This window comes from Phragmites australis, chromosome 4 (assembly GCF_958298935.1).
Source record: "Phragmites australis chromosome 4, lpPhrAust1.1, whole genome shotgun sequence".
Lineage (NCBI taxonomy): Eukaryota > Viridiplantae > Streptophyta > Magnoliopsida > Poales > Poaceae > Phragmites > Phragmites australis.
The window spans coordinates 12,690,001-12,701,579 of NC_084924.1; positions in this window are offsets into that span (position 1 = coordinate 12,690,001).

Consider the following 11,579-nt stretch of genomic DNA (forward strand, 5'->3'; position numbering starts at 1 on the left):
AAAATCCTAAACCTCTATGGTAGTCATTATCTGAGACCAATTTTGACTTAAACTTCAAATGAGCCAATTGATTTGGCATTGACGTTTTTTTCTCTGGGATTTTCATCACTGAGCATGTAGATGTACCTGTGACTTATCGCAAGTATATTTGCATACTCAGTGATGAAAATCCCTTTGCTAAAAATTATAAGAATGTCGGTTAATAGTGCAATTAACAAATTTTGATACGATTAAATTCAAAAACTGGTATGCCGATTGATGTAGCTGCTTCCTCAACTATAATAGCTACATGATATTATTACGGACAATGGTGGCACCCCACTTATGGTGACGACCACATTAGCTGATAATAATAAAATGATTATCACTATCTCTTTTGAGGTTGTAGTACCAAAAGAAAGATATATCACAATATCTAGCTCCGAAATAGACCAAAAGCTTATAGTTGAAAGATCTACTATCTATGCGCTTCTACAATCGGTTGACTTACAACTTAGATACATGTTTTTAGATTACAACTATTTCAAATTGAAAGCATATGATGAAGATGTGCTTGCGATGACTTCTAGGCTTTTACGGTTACATGCAGTTGAAACTACATGAACCTGTAGCTTGTAGCTAGGATTATTTCAATAATATTAAGTTTTTCCTCTATGTTACTGTTCTTTGCTTGTATGATTTTTACTGGAATACCCGGATGCGGACGGATCATAGCTTGGCTTCAATCTTACATCTTCTTGCACAGCACTAGGGGTACACAATGCTTGGCCCGCAATGCAGAAAGGTTCGTGAAGGAAAGTACTAGTCACACCTTGAGTTTCAGTTTGATAACAATGGTTTAGTTATCTACGGAAGTCCAATGGAACTTCCGTTTGATGCAACGGCTAGTGCACTCATTTATGCATTAAACCATTTTGATGTAATATTTAGAGTTGAAATTTTAGATATGAACTATGCACGTAATGGTCTTTGATGTAATTTTAGAAATGCTTTTAGGTTGAATTAATGTATTAGTGTTTATGTTGACTGAAATATCTGTTTATGAGTGAAATATCTGTATATGTGCTTGTTATCTATGATAGAATTATGAGTGAAATATATGTATATGTGCTTGTTATCTATATTATTTCCTGGATAAATGGGAACTAAAACAAGCACTGATAATCACTATCAGTGCCGGTTCATAACAAAGAACTGACACTGATACTAATTATCAGTGCCGGTTATATAACAAAGAGCCGGCATTGATACTGTTTATCAGTGTCAGTTTATAACAAAATGCCAGCACCGATACTCATTATCAGTGCCGGTTCGAAAACCGCCACTTATGACGTTTTTGAGCTAGCACTGATGACCATTTCTGTAATAGCACATATAGTAGGATAGAGTTTTTCTTTTGAGAATTTACAGTTGCATTGAGTCACCGATCTATGTTGGAAAGTGATGAAGGATGTTGTCTTTATGCATGTGAAAATATGTAACTACCAAATAAAGCATAGATGTATCACACACACACACACACACACACAATTGATTGGATTCCAAGAAACTTATCTCAACTCCCAGGACTAGAATTCCCATATTAATATTTAGAAGTGGAAAAATCTAGATATTCTCATTAAGTGAGAGAACAAGAAAATGGTTTACATTGTTTATTTTGGTGGTGCCATTCTATAATGGCATTGGTACAATTGTTTCACTACCTCAGAACAGCTTATTACAAACGAATTTTAAATCCTACCATAGACGGTTATAAGTATCGTCTTTGTAAAAGTGTATATGATATCAATCTTGTTACAGATAGTTGCATCTCTGTTTGTAATAGAGATACACACAGATAGATTTTCTGGAAAATCATCTATGAATAGTAAGTGTCATAGATGATTTTTGTTGAAACTCATTTGTATAAAGTGTCACAGATGGAGTTTTTTTTAATCGTCTATGTGACCCTTTCCCCTATAAGTAGTTCTATTTCCTGACTGCCCTCATGATATGGAATGCACACTTCATGATTCACAAATTAAACATCATCACATGCATTCTTTACATATCACACATTTACACATTATTCAGAACATCGATCAGACATTGTTCAGAATTAAACTTCAACACATGCATTTACATATCACAAAAGATAAGAACATCACACATATGCACATCACACATTGTTCATATTACATAAACCTCGCTAGCTATACACAATATCTAGCTATACATCATTGGTGATGTTGTCTTCCAAAATGATGACATGATCGACATCTGTGGTGACAATGCCTTCCAAAAGGGTGATATGCTTGACATCATTGGCGACGCCGTCTTCCAGAAAGACGAAATGACCGACATCATTTGTCGACACCATCTTCCAAAAAGATGAAATGATTGAAATCATTTTAGCCTCCTGTGTTTTAGCATAATATCAACCTAAGCATCATCTTCAAACCAGTCATGTGTGGCAGAACTAGACTACATTGTTGTCAAACCGCTAGCCATGGTTAAGCAAGAAATACATGTTAAACTAGTCTTATAGTTCACCAAAATATCTTCATTGTGACAAACAACACTAGAGAACTTTTCATCTGCAAGAACAAAATGGTGAACGCAATTCACAGCAAAAACAGGATCCACGGAGGGGCCCTTCGCAGCAGCAATGAACACGAACTCTACACGACCGAAATCGATGCCAAAAGCATCTGCACCATGGAAGCAGGCATAGGGACAACCCCATCTTGCCACCCCATATGTCGGTGATATGGGATCCGGGGGTTCCCGAGTCCCGAGGCCAGGATAGCGCAGTGCCACGTGGCGCCTTCCCTCGGGGACCACCTCCCCGAGGGCTCGAGGGAAGCAAGGTCCGGGAGTGGGTGCTCGGGGACGAGAACAGTTGTTCCCCGAGTACCCCGAAAGCCCCGAGGACCCGAGGGAAGCCACGTCCGGGAGTGGGTGCTCAGGGCCAAGAACAATTGGTCCCCGAGCACCCAGAGAGTGAGGACCCGAGAGAAGCCAGGTCCGGGAGTGAGTGCTCGGGGCCAAGAACAGTTGGTCCCCGAGTATCCAGAGAGCCCTGAGGACCCGAGGAAAGCAAGGTCCGGGAGTGGACGCTCGGGGCCAAGAACAGTTGGTCCCCGAGCACCCAGAGAGCCCCGAGCACCCGTCAAGCCCCATGCCGGTGGACCCCGCATGGACTCCACGATGAGGTGTCGGTCGGTGGGAGGCCGAATTCCGCATTTAATGGGAAGCGTGGATGGTCACATCCAGCCACTTTCCCCCTACACCTGTTGTACTGAATACGCCAGTCCCTGCCGCCGCCTGGCAGGAAGGCGTGGGCACAATTAATACGGTGGGTCCCATCGCATGTCCCCTCACGGGGCCCATGAAGGAAGGCGGTTTGAGGATATCTTTGATGGGCACAAGGCTTATCACCCTATCACATCAGACCACAGCAGACCTTCTCTGCCCAAACGGGCATGAGAGAGTACTCAGAAGCTGGCCGGTGGATGCCCCTGCGCCTACTAAAGCTGGAACGCGAAGACCAATGGAACCGTCTGAGGGATATTTTTTGAAACCTTTGTAACATCAACTGTAGACCAATGATGGTCACTTTCCATTTATTGTTTACGCGAACTTGTGCCCTCGTTCTGGGCACTTCCTGAAGGGCCTCCCCCCGGTAGATAAAAGGGGGGAGGGAGCACCTTGTAACGGGACAGCCGAAGCGAGAGATAGAAAAAAGGATCCGGAGATCGATAGATATCCAGAGAAAGACATCCGAAGAGCATTGATAACATACTAGACACACAGGAGTAGGGTATTACACCTCCGCGTGGCCTGAACCTGTCTAAACCCTTGGTGCATTTATTTCTACCAGTTGACGACGATCCATCCTGCCTAAGTCCTACATGCATTAACCCCACGTACGAGGTAGTTCCAGGACCAGCCCCCCGGCCGAACCTCGAAGGGGATCCCTCAGGATCCCTGCTCGCGGTGTTCATCCACCGACAGCTGGCGCGCCAGGTAGGGGGGTTGTATCCCTGAATGCACCTCGTTTTTTGCAGAAAAATGGCGGGTGGACATCGTCTTCAGCGCCCTGATTCGGACTCGAACGAGGAAATGGAAAACGGGGCCCAGGGGGCCCCGACTCCTGCTCGTCCTCAGCGGCGTCAACAGTCGGCTCATACGGCGCCTCCTCGCGTCGGGGACAATGGCGCTAGGCCCAGTAGGGCCGCGACTGCCACGGGCCGACCGCTGAACCTGCATCAAGCAACAATCATCCCTGCCGCAAGATCGGCATCCGGACAACGTTGAGCGCCGATACGGCGCAAACTCATCTTTGGTGACGCCAGCCCTGGGAGTGCCTTGCTTGTGACGCAAGCACTCCTTAGGCACCCGCCTGTCCAGGCAGCAGGAGAAACGTCAGAGAGCCATTGGCTACGAGGAGGTAGCTGACTTGGTGGGCACGCCTCATCGGCAAGTACTTGCCCAGAGTTTCCGTACCACCTCCCTCCACGGTACCACTAAGGCCGGAGCATCTTCGGGTGACGGCAGAGCTGGCTAGGGGGGCTCCAAACAAAGTACCGCCCCCCTGATCACAACGGGAGCTCAAGACCTCCGCTTGCACATCAATGAGCAGAGGGCCATCGAGGATGCACGTGTCACCCTCGAGCGCCGCCGGGAGTCCCGTCGCAAGGCTGAGGCGGTGGAAGACCAAGCTTCCTCTGTGCCAGCCCGCGACCGCCAGGGTTCCCTGGCGCGCCGGTGTTCACCCCCCAGGGGCACGGCCGGCACCGAGGTATACGGCATGGGCTGGCGAGCGTTCACCAGCGAGCTCCGCCGGGTCAACTAGCCCACAAAGTTCCGGCCCGAACTACTGAAGAAGTACGATGGTTCCATCGACCCCGTCGAGTTCCTCTAGATCTACTCCACCGCTGTCCAAGCGGTGGGCGGGAACAAAAAGGTGATGGCAAATTATTTTCACGTGGCCCTAAGGGGCTCTGCCCGCTCTTGGCTCATGAACTTACCCCCAGGCTCTATTTGCTCCTGGGATGATCTGTGCCACCAATTTGTGGCAAACTTTCAGGGCACCTTCGCGCACCCTGGCCTGGAGTGCGACCTCCATGCCATCAAGCAGCGGGAGGGAGAGATGCTGAGATGTTTCATACAGTGCTTAAGCTAGATCCGCAATACCATCCCACGAATCACCCCCCACGCTATCATCATCGCCTTCCGGCAGGAAGGTCCGCGATGAGCGGATGCTCGAGAAGCTAGCCGCGCACAAGGTCGAGACCACCGCGGAGCTTTTCGCGCTGGCCGACAAGTGCGCCAAGGCGGCGGAAGCTCAGGCGTGGCACGGTCCGTGCCCCGAGCGACCCGCAGCCAACAAAACAGGTCCTTCTCGCTTCGATAAGTGGGAAAAGAAAATGAGGAAAAAGCGCGACGCTGACCCTATCCTACCGGCGGAAGGTGCTGCACGCAGGGCAGCACGTCGAGTGGCTGTCGAGAAAAAGGCCGCTCCCACGAGGCCAGAGGCAGGGAAATGGTGCGAAATCCACCAAACCGACTAACACGACCTCACCGAGTGCCGGTTGGTTAAGGGTCTCGCGGAGCGGCGCCAGAAGGAGTGTGAGGAGCGTCGCAAGGGTGATGACGACAAAGGCGCCCCTGGAAACGAAGATCTCAGGTTTCAAGAGCCCGAGCACACTGTTGCCATCGATGGGGGCACGTACATGCCCTCCTCTCGCCACTATGTCAAAACAATACGACGTGAGGTGTGCTCGGCAACCCCGTGCGCGGCGGCCACAAGGTCCCTCAAGTGGTCAGAGACCCCGATCACCTTTAGTCAGGCAGACCACCCTGCAAGTACTGCGGGGGTGGGGCGACTACCTCTGGTGGTATCCCCCACCATCTGCAATGTAAAGGTCAGCCGAGTGCTGATCGACGGGGGTGTAGGTTTGAACCTCCTGTCCCAAGAGGCGTTCAAGAAGCTGCAGGTGCCTCCGAAGCGTTTGAAGCCGTCCCTCCCTTTCTGTGGGGTGACGCTAGGGCACACTCTCCCCCTCGGGCAGGTCGAGTTGCCCGTCACCTTCGGGAGCCGGGACAACTTCCGGACGAAGAATGTGGTCTTCGACGTTGCGGAGGTCCCTCTCCCCTACAATGCAATCCTCGGGCGCCCGGCGCTCGCCAGGTTTATGGTGGCGACACACTACACCTACCTCACCGTGAAGATGCCGGGCCCCGCCGGCCCCATCTCCGTGCCTGCCGAAACCGGCAGCGCCTTCTCCTGCGCCGAGCAACTGTACTCGGCCTTGGCCTCCGCCCGCGCCGAGGTCGGAGGACACCCAGGGGGTCTGGGACCCTCTGTCCAAATCCCAACTCGCCGACGCCTCCGTCCCCACAAAGGAGGTCACGCTGGGCGAAGACCCGTCTAAGGTCACCAGAATCGGTGGTGACCTGGATGCCAAATAGGAAAGCGCGGTCGTCACCTTCCTCTGGGCTAACGCCGACGTGTTTGCATGGCAGCCGTCGGATATGCCCGGGATCCCTAGGGAGGTGATCAAGCACCACCTTGTTGTCTGCCCAGACGCACGGCCCGTGAGGCAAAAGGTTCACCGACAGGCACCTGAGCGCCAGGAGTTCATCCAGGAGCAAGTCAACAAGCTCCTTGACGCCTGCTTCGTCTAAGAAGTCCTCCACCCGGAGTGGCTGGCAAACCCCGTTGTCGTCCCGAAGGCCAACGGCAAGCTGACGACGATCCATCCTGCCTAAGTCCTACACGCATTAACCCCACATACGAGGTAGTTCCAGGACCAGCCCCCCGACCGAATCTCGAAGGGGATCCCCCAAGATCCCTGCTCGCGGTGTTCATCCACCGACACCATGATAGCAATGAACTGAGCCATTTAATATCTGTGACGGAAACACCGCATTACCCTTAGTTACATAGATCGAATCAAACCCTAATAAAACAACAATGAGAACACTACGATACTCACCTTAGTATAGTAAAAGGGATTCAACGCCCAGATCTCCCTCCTCCCACGTGAAAAAATATCATGATTGTGTGTGTGTGGAAGATGAACACTCGGATGGCAACAACTAGAGCAAGGAAGATGTACACTCCTAGTCATTTTATATTGACAGGAGACGAGCGGGTTGTGTGTGTGGGAAGACAAAGATCCATGAGAGACGAACGAGTTGTGAGTGTGGGAAGCCAAAAGAGCTAAGACAGACGAGTGGTCAAATTTAAAATAGTTCACTGGTCTTTAACTACAGATAGGTTTTTAGAAAACCCGTATGTGTCTATCATATAGATATAGACCACTCTTACAAGAACCGTTTGTGACAATCACTACAATAGAATAGGTGTTCACTGCCAATTTCAAACTGACTTTCACTGCCAGTTCCAAACTGACTTTCACTGCCGGTCTTGAAATCGGTAGTACGCTAAGGGTAGCGGTAGTCGGATTGCTATTACTACCCGCTATTGTCCACCGATAGTATTGGTAGTTTAGGAAACAAAAAAGAACAAATCCTGGGTGCCACTCGGCCCCCGTGCCAGCTCCGCAACCACTCTCTCGCTAGCACTCATTACTGCTCAAGCTCACCGGAGCCCCTCTCTCATCACTCCACCACCGCACGCTCAGCCGTCGCACACGCTCTGCCCCACTACTAGTCGCTTGTCCGCCCTGCATAGAAAAATGTAGCGGCATGAAGGCTGCCACCACAACACACGTTGCTACCATCGAGGACAACGTCACGACTACTGCTGCTACCAATGATGAGGTTGCAGCCGACGTGGATGCGGAGTAGCCATTTAAGGCATTGAAGAAGGACAGGTGCGGCGGCCAGTAGCGGAGAGATCTGGGAGCAGGTGGATCAAGATGAGCCATGGGCGCCAAGAGGTGCTGACCACGGTGTTGAGGTAGGCGCCCATGATGAGGCCGATGGAGAGACCAAGGTGGAGGAGGGTCTCGCGAGGACACAGCGGTCGGTGGCGGTGGGGAAGCATTGTGGAAGACATGGCGGTCGACGGTGAAGGCAGATCTGGCCTCCCATGGAGGTCTCATCGCTCGATTCGGACTCCCATGGAAGCTTCGCCGGATCGCCGCGTCCTCAACCTCCACATGCCATCGTCACAGAGAAAGAGAGGGTGGCGGCCATGAGGAGGGTGGTGGTTGTGAGGAGGTTGCCGTGGACGAGGCTGGTGGGGAGACCGAGAGGGAAGAGAAGAAGAAGAAGAAGAAGAAGAAGAAGAAGAAGAAGAGAGAGAGAGAGAGAGAGAGAGAGAGAGAGAGAGAGAGAGAGAGAGAGAGAGAGAGAGAGAGAGAGAGAGAGGGGGTGAGGAGATCTTATCTCTTGCACTGGAACTTAGAAAAAATCCAGTCGAACCCGAGGATTGTGAGAAAAAGGCCGATTGAGTAGAAAATTTGGGGTTCACCTCCTTCATCACTGTCGGTTCGTGTTAAAAACAACTGGTTGTTTTTAATATGAGTTTTTAATATGAACTGCAGTGATAAACTATTAGCATTACCGGTTGTTTTCTAAAACTGACAGTATACTGATTTTCTTATGAACCAGCAGTGATACAACTATCACTGCCAATTTTTTATGATCTAGTAGTGATGGAGAAGTATATTTGGGGAGTTTGTTAGTAGTGAATATCACACACGGATTTTTCTAAACATCATCTGTGATAATATCACAGATGAATTTTTCTAAACGTAGTTTGTATCTATACGATATATGATAGAAACAGGCAGATTTATAAAAATCATATGTGAGTTCAAGTACACTAGACATCAATCTTGTTGTAGATATGTCTGTCTTAGCAACCGTCTGATGATATTTTGTCAGTGACAGGTCTTAAGAAACCGTCTGTGACACTCCATCTACTTTCACTCATTCTGTGGTAGTGTATGATGATTATCTCTTTAATTGAGAGAAAAAGATCTAAATAGCTAATTTTGTTAGACGATGTTACGAAGGTTGAGATTATGTATTTAGATAAAATTGTGTATATAACCACTACATTATATATGTCTTCAATAACAAGCATTGGAATCGTATAGCAATTAGTTACAATTATCACAGTTTTACACAACAACAATTTCACAGATATTATGTTTATATAGCAAATACAGTTGTAAACTCGAAAACAAAAATACAACACAGGAGATCTTCGTCAGTTGTAGAACAACTAAAGATTTAAAAAAATTGTTCAAAGAAACTAAAGCGTTAAAAACAGATTGGTCTTTATTACTGTATATATGTTGCGAACCACTTAAAACATTGTGTGGATTTTCTCTTTTTTTATGGAAAAAAGTTTAATTATATGATTGTACTTAGATCTAGGTTTTGTTTTACATTATCCTATTATGTTCTAATGTTGTGCATTGTACACAACACACAACAAAGTGGTACCTACAAAAACTCATTTGGGACAAGTGAGCGTCAAAATTTCTTATCTTTCAATCACCTAAACTACAAATATGTAACTTAAAGTTTCAATACTAAGGGATTTTTGTGTGAGTTGTTGGATGTTGATCTAAGGTTTTTGGCTTTGAGGAGAACGCTAGCTAAGATGCTAAGTTATAAGATGATTCAGATAATCTGATGAAATAATTGTTCGTTTGATCAGATGGAGGAGGGCTTCACCGTAACTGCGGAGGAGATCGTTGCCAGACTCAACACTGCATTACTGCGCCAGCATAGCAGCTGCAGCAGCACTGATGAAGCAGGAAACTAATAAAAGCAGCACTGATATAGAGCGTTTCCTTTTATTAAGAACTTACAGCTCGAGTTTTTGTCCTTTCGCGCAGCATGCATGCCATTAACCAACACATATCGTATGCACGTACAATTCATGCTGTGTGCTCTGTACAGTTCAGAGACAGAAAACTTGTTTTCCATTATTATGGCATGCATGTACAGCGTGTGAAGTGGGGACGGCCATGCATGCAACCCTAGTGGACGCTTGCGACGAGGATTTCTGCACCACGTGTTTGCAATTTGGCGTGAGACATCATCATCCATTCAGATGGATGTTAGCTATTGTTGTCACGGAAAAGAAAGATCAAATCAGATGGTCCCTGACAATGAAATAAAACAAATGCAAGGACCAAGTGGGCTCTGCAAGTTGCTAAGTTGATTTGCAACTAGCCTAGGTTCAATGTTTGTAAAAAATATATTGTCATGTACTGTCACCACCGCTGTTCATGATGCTAGCTGTCTCGATCGATCTATATTTTTACATGCATTTACAACTACTGCTGTACGTTTCAGTTCAGAAAAAAGTTCAGATGGTACAACAATTAATATATATATATTGTTACGAGATGAAATTGTGTCTTAGGTCGATAATAAATTCACTATAGTTAAATTTAAAATACTTCAGTTTGTATTAATATAGCCAAAGTTTAGAACTTCTGCAGGCGCTCTAAAAGGGGAAAAAGAGGAAATAAACTCTCGTGTACTGGATTACCTGGGAAGAATTTAAAGAAGAATAATTCAGAAAGTGTGTTGTTCTGTAGTGATATACCTGATGAAGAATTTAAGTACCAAGTACGTACTTAAGTCAATACAATACGCACTTAATTGTGTTTGTGATGTAGTGCGAGGGAACAATTTATACAAGCAGGTACGCCTTTTGTCAATACAATACGCAATTGTGCACGCACATATCCTCATGGAATCTGCAAGCATGATCAAGCTAAGAGTGACTTGACCAAGATCCCTATGAAGGACGTAACTATAGAGGTAGACTTATATGCTGGTTTATTACTGTCGGTATTTTTAACCGGTAGTGATAGGGTATCACTGCCGATTCATTAGTTGTACAGGAAGAATCAACTATCTTGATCTATGAACCGGCAGTAATAAGGGTCATCACTGCTGACTGATGAATTGAGCCGATAGTGATGCACCCACACTTCATTACTACCAGCTTAATCTACTGACCAGAAGTGATATCTCTAAATCACTGTCGGCGGATTATATGAGCCAACAGTGATATCCTCCTCTTCGCCACATTCTTCTACCTCGAGCTAACAGAGCTATTTCAGTACTCTCTCACACAAAATCTCCTATGGCAACAACCACTCATCTCTTCTCCCACATTGATTCTCCTACCACTCAAGCTCAATTTTGGTCAAGAAGGAGGTCTAGATGAGCTCTCTTTAGCTATCCAAGCAAAGTCCATTCTTTCCTCTCCATTTGCTCATTTGTTCTTTCTTTATTTTTTAGAACAAATGAACTCTGAATTTTCCCCCAACAAGAAACAAGTTTCTAGCAGGAGCCTCTTGAGCTCAAGTAAGTCGAAATCCCCTAACCTATATTTAGCACTTTAACTCAAAATATTACCTGAAAAACAAAAGTTAATCTTATCCCTATAGAGACCTAGGCAAATCTTCAAAGTCGATCCTAATGAAATATAGAAATAAATTTAGAAGTCTATAATATGTATGAATTTGTTTTAGATGCAATTATACCTCACTTTTGTTATGGAAGCTTCAATTTCTCTACGCGTGCACGAAACTAAAACAAATTTTTTGCACTCCACGATACCAACAGTGAAAGGGGTTTCACTGCCG